Here is a 21935-nt window from a genome sequence, read left to right on the forward strand (position 1 = left end):
AAAAACAGCAAACCATACATTCTCAACAAGTGTCTCAGTCTTCAACTAACTGGGCAAGACTTTTATTCAGAAAGGGGGGGGGGTCTTAGTACATTCCAACTGCTATCACAAAATAAAATCTTGCTTGCCAATTATTCCTTTCACAGATTATGCCTATGCTGTCCTACCTAAAAATTTGTCACCGTAGTCAAGTTCCTCTAGTTTTCTTAGGTTCATTTTTTTGTAAAGGGTATAAGGCCTATGACTCAACTGAGGGTAGTTTTCTTACTTCTATTATTCCCAGTCATTTCATTTTTATATATTCATTAGAATTTTTAAATCTTAGTAACCTTACTTTCCAGTGAAAACTAAGAAGCAGGCAATTATGAACTATCATATATCAGCATTCTACAGTAGATTAGTATAACTGTTAAGATGTATTTAATGATTTCTAGAGATATAAGTTTCTCATAGCACAATTTTCTTGGACATACTTACTCATAAACCCAGATAGCTTTCTCTCTGTAAAAATTAGGTAGCCAAAGGTAGATGAATTTATGTTTAGCAATTAGTGATGCAGAAATTTATCTTTTTGGAAATCTTCTAGACATTCAGTGAATATACATCATTCAACTTAGCATAGGTTTATGGTCTCAAGGTACCAAAGAAAATGGAGAAATAATTTTAAGCAGATATTGTTGAAAAGCTCATTTATAAACTTTATCTCTTTTACCTATATTTAATGCATTTGTTCCTAAGAATTATGCTTGGGCCATTGCTGAAAAATTTATGAGACATGGAAAAGCTAGCCACTATCTTAGCTTTCTTGTTGATAAATAAGTATCTAAAAACCATAATGGTGGTAAAGAACACAAAAGTTATAACATACAGCCCTCCTTGTTTGTTGTTTTTACTGCCATGTTCAACATACATCTACTTATTTCTCTTTATTTTGTTCTTAGATTAAATTTATTGTAATTCTAGAATCTAGTATAATTAATATATTTGATAGCAAACCCAGGTAGAATAAAACTGTAAGTCTGCACTATGTATACTGTTGATGACTCTGAGGACACACCTGTTTTACTCAACTGACAATGTTAAATCACCTTTATTTACCAAAGACTGTTAACTTGGAGACAGAACTAGATTAATCTCAATTTTTTAAATGCTTTAGGGATAGTGAATTTAAATAGGCACTTATTTAAAAAAAAATTAAAGCAGAATGAGGTTAAGGAGCAAAAAAAAAAAAAAAAATTAAAGTGTAAGCTGTGTGACCCAGGCCAGCAATCTAACTTCCCTGGGCCAAAACTTCAACTATAAAATGAACTCTAATATCTACTTAGTAAGGAAGGTGATGGCGAGGACGGGGAGAGATGGAGTGTATGACAATGTCTGCATTTAGTAGCCACTCTAGCCAAGTCTGCTGAAGGAGGAGAATGCCTCCAGCAGTCAGCTCCTTTTGGCTTGGCCTTGTCTCCGGCGAGATGGTTGTCTCTCCCTGTGAGCTGACAGTTCTCTAATTGTGTCAAATGTGAAGACACCGTTTCATCATCTCCAAACTCACTGCACTGTCAGCTCCAGCAAGCTGGCATATGATCCCCCAGGATTTGCGGGGCCCTGGAAAGAGATGTTTCTGAGAGAAGCAGCACAGAGCGAACTGTGTGGGCTCAGCAGCCAGAGAGCCAGGAACTGTGGGGTCTTGTTTTATAAGGTGCAGGCGGCAGTGGGATTCGCTTCTTGGTTGCCCATGTCTGTGGCAGCCCGGGGGGGCTGGGTCTGCCTGATCAGGGAGCCAGATGTAGGCCACTGAAGAGTGGCTGGATTCCAAAACAAAGAGGCGTTGGGGAGCAGCCGGCCGCATGGCATCTTAATCATAGCAACTGCCCTGCTTGCCCTGCCTCATCCCCACCCCCACCCCAAAGGACATGGTCCCTGCCAGCCCAGGGGGCTGGGCAACAGCACTGCTCCCTCAAAGATCACCAGGCCTCATCGCTTCTCCTGAGGTAGGATGAAATCAGAGGTAACCCAGTACCTCTAAGTAATCTTGAAGCTTCTGATAAGTTTAAAAAAGAAGTTTGAAAAAAAAAATCTTATCAAACAGAAACTGTCAACAGTGTTTGCCTTCATGGGGAGGAGCCATGTGACCGGGAAACTTTTTGTTGTATATACACTTTCGGAACTCTTGGGAAGTGTCTCTTCAAATAAAATGGAAACTTGTTTAAGTGTTAAAACTCAAGACACTGTGGCTGTTAAAAGTCCCAAAAAGTGTTTCAGTCTTGCCAGCCTCAGATGAGACTAGTTTTCAGAGAGCTTAAGCCTCTCCCACCTCCAGTGGTGAGACCAGTTTGGCTAGATCTCACCTCTCTGGGAGAGAGCAGGCCGCTCCCTGAGAAGTCAATGACTAGAAAAGACCTGGAGGTGTGGCTGCATAAACACAGCTCAAACTCTACCAGAAGTCTCTTCTTCCACACCAGCTCTGCTCTGAACTCTGCTCCTCAAGCACTGATAAAGCCAGGCTCAGGTGGCCTCGGAGTCTGATGACCAGTCCCAGGAGAGGAAGCGGTGTTGGCCATGCTCCACCTGAAGAGACTGTCCCCTTACCAACCTTCAAGTCTTGGGGTCCTCCCATGGCCAAGGTGTCCAGCTCCTGTCTCTCAAGGATCGAGGCCCAACGGACTCGAATTCCCTCAGACTTTCAGCCTAAGACACAGAGTAGTGTGGGGCAGGGCTGCTCCTTGGGGTTTAGGGAGGAAAGCCTGCCACGTGGGAAGGCCTATCATTTTGCGGCTGCTGTGTTATTTGAGGGGTAGGGGGAAGGAGAGTTTGTTGCCAAAATCCAAATCCACAGCCCTGTGGGAGCGAGAGACAGTCTCTGCCTCAGACTTGGACTCAGTGGGTACTTTGAGCCCTGCGCAGGCCGCTGGGCCTCAGGACACTGGCAGGGTCAACTCCATTCCCAGTCCTGTTCTTTTCACCAGACACTAATGCTTGGCTGCCTGCACAGGTGTGCAGGCTGCCAATCCGGGGCTGTTATTTTTTCCTCACTTCTGGGTAACTACCCTCCGACAACTCCCCCACTCCTACCTCCCACCACACCTCCTCCCTGCAAAGCCAACCCCCTCCACACAGCCGCCAAACTCCATCACTGCTGCCACCCAGAAGGCCCATCTGCAGGTTAATTTTCACAGGTCTCTGGGCTCAATGATGGTGAGCTGATTACACCTTCTCAGCCCATTTGTGAAGCACTCGCACAATTCTGTTTCACCCCACAAGCAGCCCTGTGCCTGGCATCCAACCACTGGGAAATGAATCCATCCTGATAAACCACTCTGTGAGGTTAGCACAGCTGAACTACAGATCTTCCTCTGCTTTTAAATTTACGCAAGAAAAGCCAAGGAATGGGTGATTTTGCCTACGGCCGTTCCACAGGAAACTGGCAGGCAGAGGGCACACCTCCTGCCCGTCAGACCCTTTTGGAGAACAACATGCCAAGGTGCATTTATGAAACTCTTCTGTGGCTGCTGAAACGCCGGAGGGCCCCTGGAGTTTTCCAAACTCCTGGTGTAGGGATGACTAGGACTTGGATCAGGTTGCTTTCCTTGTTGAGATGTCTTTCTATACGTCACTAAGGTGTTGGAAGGCTCAAGTCAAATATGCCAAGGACTCCTTTTTTACTCTGAGAACCCCCATTTCCAGGAAAGTCAACTACTCCTGAACAATGGACCGTTCCATCCCAGAAAGACTGAGGAAGGAATTTATATCATGTGGGTACACAAAACAGAAACTGCTTCCATGGTCTGACCCAGGCCCCAACTCCAAATCCAAGCCTATTGTGGAAACACATCACTGTCAAGGAAACCTAACCCACATTCGTCACAGTCCTCTAACTCAGCTTAAACAAGCTCCCCTGACCCTAGGAAACAGTGCCTTCCACCTTAAGGAAATCCCAGCCTCCTTACCAACAATGCTGTTTCCACCTGACTGCTGTTAAGCCCAAGAAAATCTGGCTCTTCCCTCCTGAAGGAGCACAGAGAAAAATTGCCCTGACCCCTCTGAGATTCCTCCAGGGCTGGTGGAGCAAACAAATTAACATCAGCAGATTAGTGGGAGAAAAATAAATTGAACTACAGACGTATGGAGGGTTTATATGACTGGAAGTTCTAGCAAAAATAAGACAGACGGGGTTTTATTCTTGAGCTAAGGAAAGGGCTAGGTCCTGGGGCCACCCAGAGGAACAGAGGGGGACCCACGTGTGGAGGGGAGGGTGACTCATAGGACAAAACCAGATGCTCTGGTTCCTGGACCAGCCTTGCGATTGATATCTCTGGTAGAAAGGCATTTCTGGAGATGACTCTAAATCTGGGTAACCTTCATTCTTCTAGATAAGTAAGGAAAAAGTAGCCATTTTCCTTGAAATCTGCAGGGCCTCGGCTGTCCTTAGCATCACATGGCCAGGTGATAAGTATTGGAAAAAGCAGGTTCTGGCCACCTTGGGGACTCCATCTGAACATTCTGGAGAGGCCCATGCGAGACACTGTATTCTCCCATGGGCCGTTTTCCCTAGACTAAGGGATATCCAACCCATCACTCATTACATACTTGGTTGTTTGTTTATTTTTTGGATACCACCAAAAGGGAAGGGCAAGATTCAATCTGTCATCAGATTGTACTGAGACATCCCCAACTGTCCTCTCCCCAGGCGTTTGAGGAGAAACCTGGGGACAGAGAGAATTTACATGCAACAGTGCCATCAACTTGACAGGCCTCAGAAGAGGCACTTGTCTATCTAATCAGGCTTGGTTGTTACTTTACAGGAGTATGATCAATCATGCCAAGAAAAAGTATCCAAAATATGCATGCTAGGCAAATAACGGACTGAATGACCTTTAGAATCCCCCAAAGCATTGTCTGTCAAGCTCACCTAAGGCATGTTTACTGTTCGAGGGAACTGAAATTTTTGGTTGACTTACTGTTGAAAGGGACCTAGATGCAACAGAGTTTATGTTCATTTGCAGATGAATTTTTGATAAAAAATAAATATACCAACAAATTTTATCATTTGTTGATAAAAAGTTGGTAAGTCTCAAATGCTTTGTATCAGGTTGCATTGCAAATCGACCCCATTCAGCAGAAAAGATAACATCAGGGCCCTCCTTGGTGGCACAACAGGTTAAAGCACTATGAAGCTATCTGCAGCCATTGCAGCATGAGTTCAATCCCTGGCCAGGGAGGTGACCACATGGCGTGGCAGACCTCTCCTGACCACCCGCTGCCCCCCTCAGCAGTGTATTTCAGTACATCTGCCTATTGTGTTCCCTTCTCTGTCTCTGGTGAATCCTCTCACCACCACCACCCCCCCATACCTATGACCTGTACGCTAGTTTTTGGGCATTAATAAACAAATCTTAAAATAATAATAATAATAATTATAATAATAACATCTTAGAGTATGGCTCTGGCCCTTACCCATTTTGGGATCTAACTTTACCTTCTTATTCCACCATTATGTTCCCCGCTGAGTATACATTTAGTATACATTATGATTCTTCAGAAAAATAATTCTGTGGGCTGAGTGTTTTTCTAAAACAAGCTACCACCTTCAAGGGAAGGAGAACAAAATGCTGCTGAAGCACCCGACACTTCTGTGCCACTGTCACTTACTCAGAGCTCTGGATTGGGTCCCCACTGTCGCCAAGAAAAGTTCGGGAGACAGCTCCATTAATGTTCAGCTGCAAGGGGCCACAGCAGGAACTTCCTTGTCTATTGTCCTATCTGGGAAGGTCTTCTGTCCTCAGGGAAGGTTAGTCACAGGAGAGGTGACCAAGAGCCACTCATGGAAGGGCTGGGAGACAGGAGAGAAGAAGCCCCTACCTGGGGGAGATCTACAACAAGTCTCATCTCCTTATCCAGTGATAGACTGAGTTAAACTGTGGCTTGTGCTGGCTGAAGAAACACTTCTTACCCACCAGCACTCGCCCGTTAGTCCCCTGAGTGTTGGGACTTGGCTGGTGTTCACCTCTCTATCTCTAGGAAAGTCAGAAAAAAGATGTTAAGGGAGGATATATCTATACTGTAGACCAGGTCTGATGAGGACTGGTGACAAAAGCACATGAAGGAACTTTCTGGAATCATGGAAATGTTCTGTATCAAGATGAAGGTGGCAAATATTTGTTAAAACCCTCAGCTGTACCCTTAACAGGTGCATTTTATTGTGTATAAGTTACTAGCCAGGATTGCTTGTATTTTTACTACAGTCTCTGACTTGTTCTAAGCCGTATCTGGTTGAGAGGTCAGAGTCTGCTCTCCTATCATTTTCAGAGTTTCTATTTGAACAGCAATTACTAAAAACACAAGTACTTTGGGACACCTGGTGAGGCAGAAACTTTTCCTTAAAGAATCATCTTTAAGAACCAAACAGATGTATAATCTGGCAATCAGTCCATTCAGTTTGCAGATGAGGAAGCTGAGGCCCAGCTGAAGGGAGGATAATTGGAAAATGCGTTCTGCAGAGATGATCCTTTTCAGTCAGGGTTAGATCTTTCCAGCAATCTACTTCATTTCCTCTTGAAAGGCTTTTGGGTGGTTTTTTTGCAAATAACACTCCGAGAAACACTGACGTTGCAGATACTTCTAATAATGAAGATTAAAAAGCCATGTACCTTTTCAAAAATGTCTAGTACCAAGTTATTCCAATATATACAGGATGAAGTTATGACTTCCATTATGTTTTCCTTAAATAACATGGATAATAAGCTCCTTTTGGGATAACACAATCTTTGTCTTTGGCATTAAAAATCAATCTATTTTTCCAGACCAAAGACACAGATTTTTAAGATAAAAGTTTACATTTGCACAAGCTGGCCCAGATGTTTCTATTTGTCTTCAGATCCTTACCAAGGGTTGAGAACTAATCAAACATGGCATCACATCTGCCTTGGGCTGCATAAAGAATTTCTGTGCACATGGGTAGCACTTAACTACATGGTATTTATTCTGCTGGGTATCAAATTCAACTCAGTTATTTCAAATTCACTCCTATTGAATACTTTGTACAGGGACCCAGGCTAAGGGTAAGTGCTGGTGGGGAGGAAGTTGGCACATGGAGGTCAGCAGGGAGATTCCGACATGCACTGTGCACAGGAGGCAGAGATCGTAAACTGTCGGTGGCAAGCTTCACTCATCCATTCAGCGGGCTGCCCTCTCACTACATGCTGCCCGTCTCAGTTCTGAGTTGCTTCTTTAACTTAAGGCACATTCAGACTGGCAGTGGAATGAACATGGGGGTGTGGCTAGAGGGGCAGTGTAAACAGCCATGAGGGTTCTTTGCCAATTTTGTACTCCTTTTTCCAAATTCTTTTGTTTCTGGCCCTGGTCCCAAGGCAACAGACACATTGCAAGCTATTTACATTAGCAAACAAGTTCTATTAATCTATATACCAATTAAAACATATTACAGTAGCTTCTCAGCACTGTTTTTTAATGATTTACATTTTAGAGACTGAAAAGCATGCATTCTCTCATGGTCCACAGGAATGCCAAAGGCCAGAGCAGTTAGACCAACACAGAACCTGACCCTGAACCTGTAAGGAGAGTTTCACCTCAAGATTGGACCTTTCACCTCAAGATTGGATCTTGACTTCTCATCTCTACAGAGAGCACTATGGCTTCTTTAACAGCAACCTAATATTTTCTCACTTGAAGGAAAGAGGAAACCCAAATTCTGGCCACCTGGAGAATAAAAAGCAGCAAACAGCCTCAGTGGGGAGGTGACTTGCTCGGTCTCATCATCCCCGGGCTTTGAGGAACACATCTGTCCCCAAGATTCTGAATTGACATTTCAATCCCCTTTTCCACGTTCTCCGAGGTCCCAGAGTGAGAAAGAGGATTTTGAAGACAGGAATGATCTTGTGCAGAACACTGTCCTTGACCCCCGCTCGGAACAGCCACTCAAGCTGCCAGATTAAGTGAAGACATGAGGAAGGGGGAAGGGAATCTAATAAGCTTTGTCTCCTGATGGTCAAATTCTTCCAGCAAATTCCCATGAAAGGGCTACTGTCACCAGGGGACCATTAAATAAAGGATTAATGGTGCTTAGGGGTCAGTCACCTCATTCCCAGACATGTTCAAAGGAGTGTCTCCCAAATGACAGCAAAAAAAAAAAAAAAAAATCCCCACCCAGAGATTCACCAAAGACCCAATCCTTCCACATCTTTCTCATTTAAAAAATAAAGCTCTCTCGGGCCCTCCCTGGTGTAGCAGTGGGTTAAAGCGCAGCACTAAGAAGCTAAAGCCACTTCGGCATGAGTTCAATCCCTGCCCCTGAGGTGACCCATATGCGGGGGCAGACCTCTCCTCACCGGCCCACTGCTCCCCTCAGCAGTGTGCTTCCTCAGACAGCCTGTTCTGCTCCCCACTCTGTCTCTGGCAAACCCTCTCACCACCCCTGCACCCCTGGCTTGTACCCCAGCTCTGTATGCAGAAATAAATCTTTTTAAAAAAAGAAAGCTCTCTTCCCAGGTAAGCTCTCCTCCTAAGCCTTCCTTCTGCTTCACCTCTCAGGCGCGAATCATGGTTGAGGCATATTTTTTAACTAAGGTCCCACATCTCCCTCTGTCTCCAAGCCCCACCCTTAACTGTGTTTTAATCGGACAACTAAGGCAAAAGCTGTGTAGACCTGAGTGACCTGAAGGCCTGTGGGGGAGTTGAGGGAGAGCGCCCACCTGGAGGGGTGGCACAAGGGCCCTGCGAGGGTGGGGGATGGTGGCTGTTGGAGAAGGATGGGAGAGTCGTTGGGCTGGCCGGTTGTTGGTTAGTCAGTCTCCCCGCTCTGCCTGCCCGCAGTGCGCCTGAGCACGCTCAGAACCATGTTGTGCTGTGGGCGGAGCAGCGTCCCGGCCGTGAGTCTGACAATGCCCAGGCTCACGGAGTTTCCACACAGGTTTTGGGGCCGCGGTGAGCAATCTTGGACCCCAGTCAGGGTGCAGAAGCTCCTAAACTGGACTTGAGGCCTCCAGTGTGTGGGTGAAGAACCGTTAGGCTCCCAGGCAGAGTTGACGGCCGATGGAGTAAGAGCCCTTTATCCCTGAGACTCGCCAGGGCGAGTGTCTGGTTAATAACCGCACTTCTCCTCGAGGGCAGAAGAGGCTGGCACTCTCAGACATCCCACATTATGGTTGGGGCCCAATTTTTCTAAAGTCCTCTCACAGAAAATGTGAGCCCTGAAAGTATTAGCAGTGACAGAACAGCAGGGCTGCGAGGCCATCCCATGGGGGCCATCTTTCAACATAAACCCCTGCCCGCTGCTCCAGCTGAAGTGCCCCGAGTCAGAAGTAGAGAAAAGTTTCTAGCCACACTACTGTTCCTCCTCTTTGCGCTCACAGTTCCCTCAGGTCTCCTGCTTGTTCAGAAACATTAGTTTTCCTCAATGACCCACTCTACTTCAGACAAGAGTTGAGCTGTTACCTACCTGGCCTCTTAAATCTCCTTATGTATCTGTTGTTGTTTCCTCCTGACAGGCCTGTGCATTTCTAGCTTTGGTGACTGCTCCAAGCAGACAAGGTGTGTGGTCTTGGGGAGAGCATCGTGAAGTCTCCAGGGACCTGGCACCTACTGTGGAGTCTTGACCCTAGTGTCTTCCTTCTGGCACACAAAGGAAGAGGTATGGAGAACTGGTCCATCTGTCACTGCTGCACTAGCCCCTCTGAGATGGGCTTGAACTCCATTTCTGGGGGTGGACGTCCATCTCCTGTCCTTTCTGCCTCCTCCCTCAACGCCTTTGTCCAGTCCTGGGCCCCCACCATCACTACCTCCACTTCTCTGGTGCAATATTTGTGCCTCCCCAAATCTCTCTTCTTAAAGAGGTGGCTCTAAGGTGCTCTCCAAGGGCAGGGAATTCCCAGGTGGGCTGAATTTGCCCTTCCGCTTTTCCTGCCTCCTACCTTCCTCTTTCCAGCGTTGTTTTCCTCTGATGCTCTTAGCTCTTCCCTCTTTCTGAAGCGAGATCTTCACTCTCGCAATTCACCTTCCCATGTTCTCTGCCCCTCCTCCCTCAACCTGCCCCATCGAGAGCAATCGCTTTTGCACGCCATGCCTGCCATGTGCACAGCTGCTTCGCACCCTTGACTCTCTTAGAACTTCCCTTGCAGCCCTATGGAGGTTAAATAGATTCCCCTTTTGTGTGAACGGTGCAAGGTCACAGAACAAGGAGCCGGAGCTCTTGTCAGGAGTTTCACCTGCATCTCATCCGTGTGTGTGAAAACCTTTTTCTTGACATGGTCTTGCTTTGATTTCTTTCTCTTTTCATAGGATTAGACCCAGGAGCCAACGTCATGGCCAGAAGCTGACCCCCTGTGGACCGTCTGTGCCCTGTTGCCAGGGCCACCAGGAACAAAACTGAAGTGACTGCTTTGTCACCTGAGGGAGACTGCTTAGGAGAGGGAACACGGGACAGCTCAGTAGAGGTGTTACAAACACTTAGAGACAGAACTTGGGCTTTGTATTACATGATGTGAGGGGGCTCAAGGAAGCAGGGGTTTGCTCTGGATTGGATGCTGTCAGGAAGCAGGAGAGATGATGTAGCTGAACTAACGTTGTGTTGGTAGAAATGGCACTCACTTGTGTTAACTGGGGCTAGAGAGTAGCTGGGTGCTTCCTATGGTTGACGCCCTGGTTTTTGTCTGCTCAGACATGAATACCAAATGGTTTTTGTTTTGTCAGACCATGCTTGATGTTGGATCCATGAGGTCGGCCCTGTCCAGCAGGAGAACATTGCAGCCCAGCTGTGGGCGCCTGGTGGGCCAGAGCCCACTACCAGGAGCCACTTTTCTCTCTGTCACTATAAAAGCAAAGCATTTCTTCTCGGGTTCCAGCCCATTCTGTTTCCCAGTCGTGTATCTTCGTAGTGAGATAAATATCTTGAAGGGGAAAAGAAAAGAGATGAAGGAGAATAAGAGGAGGAGGGATTTGCTTGGGTAAGAGGTCATGTAGCATCTTAGCATAAAAGATGCATGTTTCTGTCACCCAAATGGGTTCAGGAAGACAGATGGAATTGGATGCCAAAGCTGTGTTGGGTGGTGGAGGTGGAGGGATTAGGGTAACATTGGCGTGTAATTTCTTCTAAATTACTGCACAATGCAAATAGAGGGGGAAGCCACTACAATTTTGCAATCCTATAGTCCTCCTGTAGAAATGCAGCCCACTCCTAAGAAACATGGGTAGAGCAATGCTGCACCCCAATTTTTTGGCACATCCCTGATGGGAAGGACCTTGGACATATAGGTTCGCTCCATATTGTTTTATACAATTATTTATGAAGGGGCTACATTAGTTTGCTGGTCCAATGAGAACAGACAGCAAAATGGCATTAGAAGCAAAAGAGATCTACTAAGGGAACCCCTGTGAGGAATCAAGGGTTCAAGAAAGTAGACATGGGCAGAGTGCCCCCCGGGACACGGCCCACCCTTCTATGAGGAGAAAGGGAAGGAAGGACTGGGGAGGAAGAGCCTCAGACGGCAGCGCAGTTCTGAGAAAATCTTGGCCAGGCCATTGGGGAGTCTCTAGCCTCAGCCCCCTACTAAAGGAGCCACCTCTTTGGGCAGGAACGCCTCCGCTCATGGGGCAGCCAGAGGAAGCCGCTGAGGCTGTCAACTCTGCCACTAGGCAGGATCCTTTGGTGCGAATGAGCCTCATCCTGCAGCTGTGTGCTGCGGCAGGCTCCAGTGGCATGCGTTTAGACACGCCAGCTCCAGGTTTCCTGGAAACAGATGCCAAGATGGGATTAGACATGCAAGAGAATTTATTAAGCAAAATGCCTGTGAAGCATAAAAGGGGAAAGAGCAGGAAAAAGCCCTATACAAATGTACGCTGTATACTGCTGGCGAATAAACTCATGGGAGAGTTTAAAGAAAAATGCCTTCACGTCATTTGAAATTCTCACTTGGAAACTCTGGTTTCTTTGAGTCAAGTGACAAAATCTGCAGCTTTGCAAAGTCTGCCTCAACTGTTGTTTGCGTGACTCCTTCCTGCAAGGGTCTGCACACAGTCTCTCCACTCCTCGAGGGGGTCATTTTGCCTCCACCCCACTGGGGGACATTCAGTGAAATGATGTCAGCAGACATTCGTGACTGTCACAGCCCGAGCCCAGTATTCCTGACATCTGGCAGGTCAGGGACGCTGCTAAATGGCCCACGACACACAGAACCCCACAACAGAGGAGTGCCGGACCCTAAATACCACAGTGCTGCGGCGAGCAAACTCCCTGTCCCCTCTCTGGGAAACCAGCGGGATGGGGACTTCAAGGACTTGGAGAAGCCCCAGGGCCTGGGCCAGCCCCAGAACAACAGAGGCACAGGTAACTAATGCAGGCGCTTCGAGAGACCCGGCTTCCCTGGGGGCAACAGAGTCTTCTGTCCTAGCTCAAGAGCCAGTTTTTGTTTAATAAATGCCGCAGGCCCCCCCATAGACTTCCAGAGATGTAATTGAAACAAAACTCCTTTATATAGAAACACTCATGTCAGGAAAATGCTTTGAAACTTGATCCTAAGCAATATGCTTTCTATGCAGAAACATCTGAGAGCTGTACCCACCCACGCCTGCCCTGACATTGTCAGTTGTATTTCCTGGGGATAGTGGCGGGGGAGGCACAGTGCATTTGCTGCCATTTTGACAGCCATGCCTCACCGTGGAGGGCAGAGTCCCCGTCTCCGGTCCTGAGCCGAACCCATTACCTTGGCAAAGGCTCAGCAGACTGATGGGAATCTAGGTTTCCATTCTCTCGACGCAGGGCTCCTAACCTCCCGTGAGCAGGAGTTTACATGATGCCACCACTGGCTCGGACACAGGACGCGATAGAGGCCGGCGGGAAGGAGGAAAGAATGTTTTCCAGCCAGTGCTTATTAGAAACTTTATAAGCAAAGGGCCCAGGAAAGGGCGGCAAAGTCAGGCTGGGCAGAGACAGGTGTGAGCTTACTTCTCCCAGTGCCCTATGCCCCTGGCCACATTGTCTGTGGCAGCATTCCCCCACGACCCCGAAACCCCTCCTGTGTGTACCTGCTCTGCTGTGGGCTCTTTGCTCCCTGAGTTTTCTGCCCCGGATGTGCGCCTGCCACGGCTAACCTCTCATGCCTCACTACTCTTTGCTCACTTGCTGATACTGCTCATCCCTCTGTCAATACCAGGGTGCTCAATTTGTCCAGTAGCTTGAGACTGTGAAATGACCACGCAAGTTGAAATCGGGAAACTATAATTAACGGGGAAGGATATGATTATTCTGTGACCTTTGACAGTGTTTGTGAAAACACAAAAACCCTCTTGTTGGTAGGACAAAAAAAGTAGCCAAAATTATCTGATATGCACTGACTTGGAACATGATGAAGAGAGTAAAAGTCTTAACGAAGAGTAGTTTGAACAGTGCTGGCCTGGCCTGCCCTCCCAGGCAGCGGAAAGAATAAGCCTGGCAGAGGACGGCGGGGTCTGCCAAGAAATACGCTGTGGCTTGACTCGGGGCCAGCAGTGTCCTGCTGTCCAGGAACAGTAAGCAAGGCCCCGGGGAGGGTGTCTCACCCTCAGCTCTGGGATCCTCAAGGAGAGGCCTGGCCTGTGGGTGACACACTGAACCCTGCACAGGGACTAGGAACTTGTTGAAAACAAAGTAGGGCTTGATCCCACTGCACAGTTGAAAATAAGCTGCTGAAAGACCCTTAGCAGTAAGCTCTGGGGAACCAGAGAAATGAATCATCATAGCTTCTTTAAGATGTCTTCATTCTCCTGTCTCTTGGCTTCTAGTTCCCTCCCACATTTGAGTTTTGGGTCTGGAAAGGCTCCATTGCAGTCACTGCTAGAAACTTACTGTCCTGCAACCATCCCAGGGCTGTAGGCTCACCATCAGTTCTAGCCACTTGAAGGGAAATTCTGCAGCCCTTGGCATCATTTTCACAGGTTTTAATAGTAAGGAGGGAAACACGCCAGCAGGGAGACAGCAGCGTGAGCCCCCAGAGAACCACGAGGTGCTCTTCCTCTGGGCGTCTGTGGATTCTCCTGTGGTCTCTCCCTCTCACAGCCATCTCCATCTCTGAGCCACGGCACCTTTACACCCCTCACCTCTACGCACAGATGTGCACCCCTGCACATGCGCACACCCATGCTCAATGTCCATAGGTGTGCCCCACAACCACGCACCCTCTGCATCAACAAGATCCAGGCCACAGGTGATAGCCACAGAGGCCAATGGTCTGACCAACTTCACCCTACACCTACCATTTTCCCATAAAGAAACTCACCTGGGCCCTCCCTGATAGCACAACGGGTTAAAGCGCAGCACCATGAAGCTGGCCGCAGCTGCTACAGCATGAGTTCAATCCCCAGCCAGGGAGGTGACCCACACGGTGCAGCAGACCTCTCCCCTCTCCACTGCTCCCCTCAGCAGTGTACTTCATCAACCTGCCTATTCTGCTCTCCACTCTGTCTCTGATGAGTCCTGTAGCCTGTAGTTCTATATGCATAAAGCTTTTTTAAAAAAGAAATTCAGGCCCTCCCTGGTGGCGCAGCGGGTTAAAGCACAGCACAAAGAAGCTGAAGCCACTTCCGCATGAGTTCGATCCCCGCCTGCCCCGGAGGGGATCCACATGGTGCGGCAGATCTCTCCTGACCCACCCCCTGCTCCCCTCAGCAGTGGACTTCATTCATCTGCCTGTTCTGCTCCCCACTCTGTCTCTGGTGAATCCTCTCACCCTCCACACCTCTGGCTTGTACCCCAGTTCTATATGAATAAATAAATCTTTAAAAAAAAAAAAGAAAGAAAGAAATTCAACCGATGGTTTCTCTCATAGCAGGAATATAATGGAACAAGTGAGAAAATAATGATAATGATGAACAATATATACCAGAGACATTTTGTGGGGGTGGAGCGGGGAATGGGATCAAAAATAATGGGGGGATATGCAATGGAATATTACTCAGCAACCAAAAAAGAGAAACACATGTCTTTTGCAGCAACTTGGATGGAGCTGGAAAAGGTCATGCTTAGTGAGATAAGCCAGAAAGAGAAAGAAAAATACCGGATGGTTTCGCTCATAGCAGGAGTATAGTGGACCAGGCGAGAAAATAATAATAATGAACAGCCATATACCAGAGACATTTTGTGGGGGTGGAGAGGGGAATGGGATCAAAAACGGGTGGGGGGAGAGAAATGCACGGGATTATGGTGATGGCACACGGGTGACTTGGTGATGGGAAACCCGCGGGGATTATAATTGAGATGGAAAAAAAATGTACAAAATGATGTAAAAATAAACTTATAAAACTTAAAAAAAGTAGGTAATAAAGAAATAATTGATTACCAAAATAATAATAATAATAATGGGGGAGGGAAATGCACTGGACTATGGTGAGGGCACATGGGTGATTTGGTGATGGGAAACCCAAGGGGACTGCAATGAGATGGAAAAATGCACAAAAACATGTAAAAATAAACTATTATAAAATTTTCAAAAATGCAACTTTATTTGGGGTGTCAAGGTACTTACCTCAAGTGTACGTCCTGGCCTTCCTCGCAGATAGGCAAGTGGCAAAGTTTTGGCCTCTAAAATAGAAGGAAAGGAGAAGAGTCTTTAAACTGATTGGACCTTTCATGCCCATTCTGTATTTTCTTCAGGTTGATTCTGGGCGGTGAATAATGAAAACTGGAGCTCCAGCAGCCATTAAGGACCATGAGGTGACCTCAGAGATGGAAAGTTCACACTAGGAAAGCAGAGTGGGAAAAGACAAGGAACCTTCATTCCTTATGACCAGGGACAGCATAGAACCACCTGCTTCCAGACTTCTGTCTTACTTAAGGCCTTATAATACTTTCATTATCCATAACCAAATCTAATCCTAATTGATAAATGTGCCTACTTCCTACTAGAATTGTTAAGCCCTTCATATCCCTTTTGTTCCGTCAAAATCAAGTCAAAGCAGTAACCAATATGACTGTAGTCGGCCCTGACTCCTGGGCATGGTACCACTGCCCAGTGGTTAGAAGGTGGTAGGAAGTTCAGACAGGCAGACCATTGAGGGAGACAGACTGGAGCTGACGGGCTTCTTCCAAAATCCTAACCTAGTGGGTAACTAGTTTTTTTTTTTCTTTCTTTAAAGATTTATTTATTCATACAGAACTGGGGTACAGGCCAGAGGTGCAGGGGTGGTGAGAGGACTCACCAGAGACAGAGCAGGAAGCAGAACAGACAGATTGAAAAAGTACACTGCTGAGGGGAGCAGCAGGCAGGCCATGAGAGGTTTGCTGCACTGTGTGGGTCACCTCCTTCCCAGGGGGTTGAACTTATGCTGCAATGGCTTCAGAGAGCTTCATAATGTGGTGATTAACCTGTTGCACCACCAGGAAGAGCCCCATGAGTGGCTAGTTTTACTTAAGCCAGTAATTCTCGACCACTCAAGCTTGGAATCACCTGGAGAGCTCTAAGTGGGGCCTGGTCCCAGTTCCCAAGAGTTCTGATTTAATTGGTCTAGAGTGCCGGGGCCCTGAGTTTTGAAAAGGTACTTCAGCTGAGACCTTATCTGACCTGGCCTCAGTTTGACCTTTAGAGTCAACTCCATTGCCAGGTTATCCTCCCAAGAAAATTGCTTTGCAGTTAATAACAGGCTCCAATTAAACTCACTGTGGTTTTTCCTGAGCAGGTAAAACTCATGGCTTTTCTCTTTTATAAGTTTAATCTGGTTTTTAAACCTTTGTCACACAGAACCATAGTCTCTGTGACTGTGTGCCTCGCAGTGGGCTAGAGCCTTGACAGGCACCTAGTGTTCCCAACAGTGACGGGAGAGAGGCGCCATGCATCCCCGACAGATGGAGAGAGCTTCAGGGAGTAGCCCTAAGCCTGGTCACCGCGGCCCCCTCCACTGCTGGTCCACTCTCACCTTCTAGTGCGATCCTCTCATCACCCCAGACGGCTGAATTGCTTCGTGGGAGCAGGTGGCTGAGCGCGTCACAGAGACAGATTTCAGACCCTTGCCCTCCTCCTATGGCCTTGGAATAATTCAGAGGGGTTGGCAGAGCATGATGAGCACAGACCAGCCGGCTGTGGCTGACATGAGACGCTAAGACATCAGTCCTTGTCCATCTGGAGCGGGGTGCCAGTGCTCCATTTTCCCATTTCAAGGTGGGCAGTTGTAGACACCACAGCACAGAGAGCCAGGCTCCCCCTCGGCTGCAGGACTAGACAGTGATGGAGCCGGAATCTGGGTCAGGACAAAGAGTAACTACGGCCTGGATTAAGGTCTTCCTTGTTAAGCTTGGTAATTAGCTGGAGGAAATCCTGGTTCCCTGACTCGTCTTTGGCCTTGCTCTTTGACTTGCATGTCCCCCTGCAAAAAAATGAAATGATAATAAATAAAATCCTACCAATAAAGCCCAATTCTTTTCTCAGTGGTATAAAAGCAGTCGTAGGGCCCTGCATGGTGGCGCAGCGGGTTAAAGCACAGCACTAAGAAGCTTAAGCCACTTCCGCATGAGTTCGATCCCCGCCTGCCCCCTGCCCCAGAGGTGACCACATGGCGCGGCAGAACTCTCCTGACCTGCCCGCTGCTCCCCTCAGCAGTGTATGTCGTCGATCTGCCTGTTCTGCTCCCCACTCTGTCCCTGGTGAATCCTCTCACCCTCTGCATCTCTGGCCTGAACCCCAGTTCTGTATGAATAAATAAATAAATCTTTAAAAAAAAAAAAAAAAGCAGTCGTAGACCTTTATTTGAGCTCCTTAAAATGCCAGGTCCCCTACTTGGCAGGTGAATACAAAGCAGGATCCAGACCTCCTGCGCCAGATCCTTGAGTCTTGAAGTCCCAATCTTCAGTTGACTGTGTGGAAAAATAGTTTGTATAAAGCTCCTTTCCACTAAGACAATGAAACTTGGGGCTCTTCTCTAAGCAGCTGCATGATCTTACCTGGTCCTTAACCTCTGTTTCTTCACATGATGGTGGCGATGTTTGAGATGTTTCTCTCTGTTGACACAGTGCATGAAGCAGCAGTGCATTCTAGTGGGGAAAATGGTTGTTTTACATTTGAAAGAAAAATTCATAAACCAAGCTCAGAATGTGTAACCCATAAAAAAGCATGTGACATAGAAACCATCAGGCTCAAGAAAGGACTCCAGAAAAGCTGAGGGAAATGTTTTTACAGAATCTACTACCAACGGTCCTCCCTGGTGGCGCAACGGGTTAAAACACAGCATTATGAAGCCATTGCAGCCACTGCAGCACAAGTTTGATCCCCGGCCAGGGAGCTGACCCACATGGCGCAGCAGACCTCTCCTGTCCCACCCACTGCTCCCCTTAGCAGAGTATTTCAATAGATCCACCTGTCCTGCTCCCCACTCTGTCTCTGGTGAATCCTCTCCCCCACTGCCCCTCTATTCTACACCCCAGTTCTTACATGCATAGATAAATAAATCTTTAAAGAAAAAAGAGAATCTACTACCAGCAATCACACATACACACCGCTGCCAATTCCTTTTACAAAACTTTTATAGTCATAGCATGAAACATCTGAAAATTCCCTTCGACATTCAGCACAGAATTAGTGTTCAGAACAGGTGGGGCATGGGCTTTGGAATTCAACAGGCCTATGCTGGAATTTCAGACTCATCAAAGGATGTTCTTGGGGAAAGTGACCCCCTCCCTACTTCACTTTTCTCAATTGTAAAAGAGCTTTACTAAAACCTCTCTCTTAGGTTACTATGGGTGCTAAGAGATCATTTCTGGATGGTTGCCAGAACATTGGCAAGGGGCTTCTGGCTCAGTGTCCAGCACACAGCAGGATCTCACGCACTGTTCATCTTCTATGTCTTTAACAGCTCTCAGCCAAGTCAAAATCAAGGGGAGAATGTACCTGAGATTTAAGGCACCTCAGACACAGCAGCAGAGCAATGTGTTCAGCTGATGCAAAGATGAGTGTGTATGTGTTCAGAGGGTGACCAGCCCACAGGCCAACTGCCCAGGGCTTGTGCCAGCTCTCTCTGTCAGGCAGTGAAAGCTGTGAGTTAGGGAGGTGCGGACGCCATGGAGGGAGAGTGGGGAACTGAGATTTCCTTTGCACCTACTGAAGCAGGAGACTTGGGCCCAGTAGCAAGGGGGAGGAGGGACAGATGGGAGTTCCTCAGGGTCACCTGGATTTCCCAGGTGACAGACCTGGAGGCACCTGTGAGCCCCAGTGGGCTTGGGGCTTGGGTAAGTGGGGGATGGGTGGTGAACTCAGGAAGAGAAGCAGACTTGAGTGGGAAGCTGCTGAGTTCTCTTCTGAAACATGTTGATGTAGGTGCCTACAGACTCCCAGGCGCTGATGTCCACCAGGCCTTGGGATTTGTGTCCATGCAGGGTTCTGGAGAGAGAACAAGGGCCTGCGGTCACTGAGGAAAGTGAGGTGGCCGGGGCAGGGGCATGCCTTGCTGGGCAGAACAATCAGCCAGCAAGCAGCTTTCGCTTCTGAAGAAGATTCTACAGAGGACATCCTCTGGGACAGCCTCCCTCAGGAGTTTAGAGATCATCTGGTGTAAACGCCCTAGGGGCTGAGATGGCTGTAGGCTTTTCCAGGATCTCACAGCACATGCTGCCAAGACCAGATCTGGGTCTTCCAGGACACCTCTTCTCTACACTGGGGGTGCCCTAGGAGGCCCCTTCTCACATTGGGGAGTCCCCAGGGTACCCCTTCTCACATTGAGGGCCCCCAGGATATCCCTTCTCCACAACCGGGGGCTCCCAAGGCACCCCTTCTCTCCACCAGTCTCCATCTGTACCTCCTGGCCCAGGCTCTCCCACCTTGGCTGCAATGGGCTCGGCTGAGGAAGGCTTCAGGAACCGCCAATGTGGAAGGAGGACACGGGAGAGAGGCAGTGGTGACCCGACAGGAGACAGCAAGACCCGGGGCACGGAGCACAGGCTCCATCCACAGCCGGCAAGGACCACCCCTGACCAGGGGCATCGGCCACCTCCTGCTCAGCCTCTGCTGGAGAGGAGTCACCTCTCCACACCCTGTTCTCGGGGAAGGGCTCGGGCCGTGCTCTCTAGAGACTGTGCAGGCATTGTCTCGGCCGTGACCCTCAGCGCCAGCCATCAGACCTCACAGTACTGTGCCGTGAGAGCTGCGTGACCCTCAGCGCCAGCCATCAGACCTCACAGTACTGTGCCGTGAGAGCTGTAGATGCTGAGAAACCTTGTTTGGACAAACACACTGGCAGGGCTGGAAAGAGTGCTGCCGCTTCTACTCCAACCCATAAGCCGCGGCTCAGAAGTCCTCTCTCGCCGGGCAGCCTTCACAGGCTGGAATCTTGCCGAGGCTCTTCTAAGGCTGTGGAAGGCAAAGAACGGCATCCAGTCTTTTGTTTCCTCAATATCTGACCAACATTTTAAAGTGCCCCTCTGTTTTGCACCCCCAGAGCTTTCTCTACACTGGGTGACACACCAAGGTAAGAGGGGAAAAGGGATCGTGAGAATGAAGATGTGGGAGGAGACCTCAGCTGTCAGTTCTAGGCGTGAGTAACACCAAGCTGACACACTAGAAACCATTACCTGTGGCTATTTCTATACTCCTTGGAAAATTCTCCATACTTTTACGTCTGAGTCAGTTATGGGAGACACTGAAAACTTCATAAAGTTTAAGGAATTGCCAAAAAGTCAGTAACGATGATGATAAAGACTTGAATAATAGCCAAAAATCCATAATAAACAAAACATCAACCTTTTCAGTAAAGATAAGATGCCAGGTTAGTGTACCCCATCCTGAAATTCCGAGTTCCGCCGTCCCTCAGGTAAGGGCATTCGTGGCTGAGCAGATGGGTAACGATACTCTTGCCTTTACTGCCGCCTGCTGCTGGTAGCTGGTACTGCTCCCTGCCTGCAGGTCCGCGCCGGCAGGTCCCAGTCTGAGCACTTTGAAAACTCCCTGATCACTTACATCCTGCCAGGCGCTGAGTGGGGTAGAAGGAGCCCAACACTCGGAGTTACAAGACCAGATCCGTGTGGCGTGTTTGCTTCTTGCTTACGGGCTGACTTGAATAATCACTGCTCCCTCCAGAGCCGGTGCCTGCCCTGATAACTGGACCCCATTACTTCTTGCCACAATTGCTGAACTCACAAAAGGCTTTGTGTGACGGGGCGGAGCAGGCTGTCTGGCATGAAGTATGGACACATTTCACTATGCACAGCCTCCCCTCCTGCAGCCCCGACAATCAAATCAGACTCCTTTATTACTGAGGGCAGGACACACTGGAACACACCCAGTGAGGAAAGGAGCTCAGACATGCAGACGCTGGAGGGATGGCACCCCTGATGGGACCAGCAGGACTCCCCCTGGGCGGGGTCCCTACTCCTGAGCCTACAGAGTTGCATGGGGCAGGCCATGCCTGGAACGGTCAAAGCCCCCAGAAATCCCAAGGTGATGTATTATTTCAGGAAATTTGCCAAAACATCACAGTGCTATTGGAGTGAAAAAAGCCCTCGGCATCAGCCCTGATTAAAGGGCTGTTCGATTCTGGCTCTGCTACTTCTTGGTTATGTAGCTTAATGTTTCTGAGCTTCCAAAACAGGATTCCAAAACAGGAATAATAACTCACCTCTCCTGGGTGGGTAAGTAATCAGACAACAGCAAGGAAGGGCTACAGCAGGCTGGCTCACTAGCCCTAGCCGTTCCTGCCTGCACGAGCGTCCCTTGGAAGGGGGCCAGTCAGCGATGGCAATTGTAAAATCTGACTCCTGGACAAGCCCCCAAAGTGTGTAAAAGGTGGAAATACTGCGAGCCACTTCAGCAAAACTAATAAAAGGATAAAGCTATACCGGAAAATGTGCACGTCTGGAGAATCTGAAGGAAGGGTAGACAGGAATTCTTGCAACTTTCTCCTCAAGTAGGAAAGTATGTGAAAGAAAAAGTTATAGGCCCTCCCTGGTGGCGCAGCGGGTTAAAGCACTGCACTGAGAA

This window comes from Condylura cristata, unplaced genomic scaffold (assembly GCF_000260355.1).
Source record: "Condylura cristata isolate star-nosed mole 26May11 unplaced genomic scaffold, ConCri1.0 scaffold00004, whole genome shotgun sequence".
Classification (NCBI taxonomy): domain Eukaryota; kingdom Metazoa; phylum Chordata; class Mammalia; order Eulipotyphla; family Talpidae; genus Condylura; species Condylura cristata.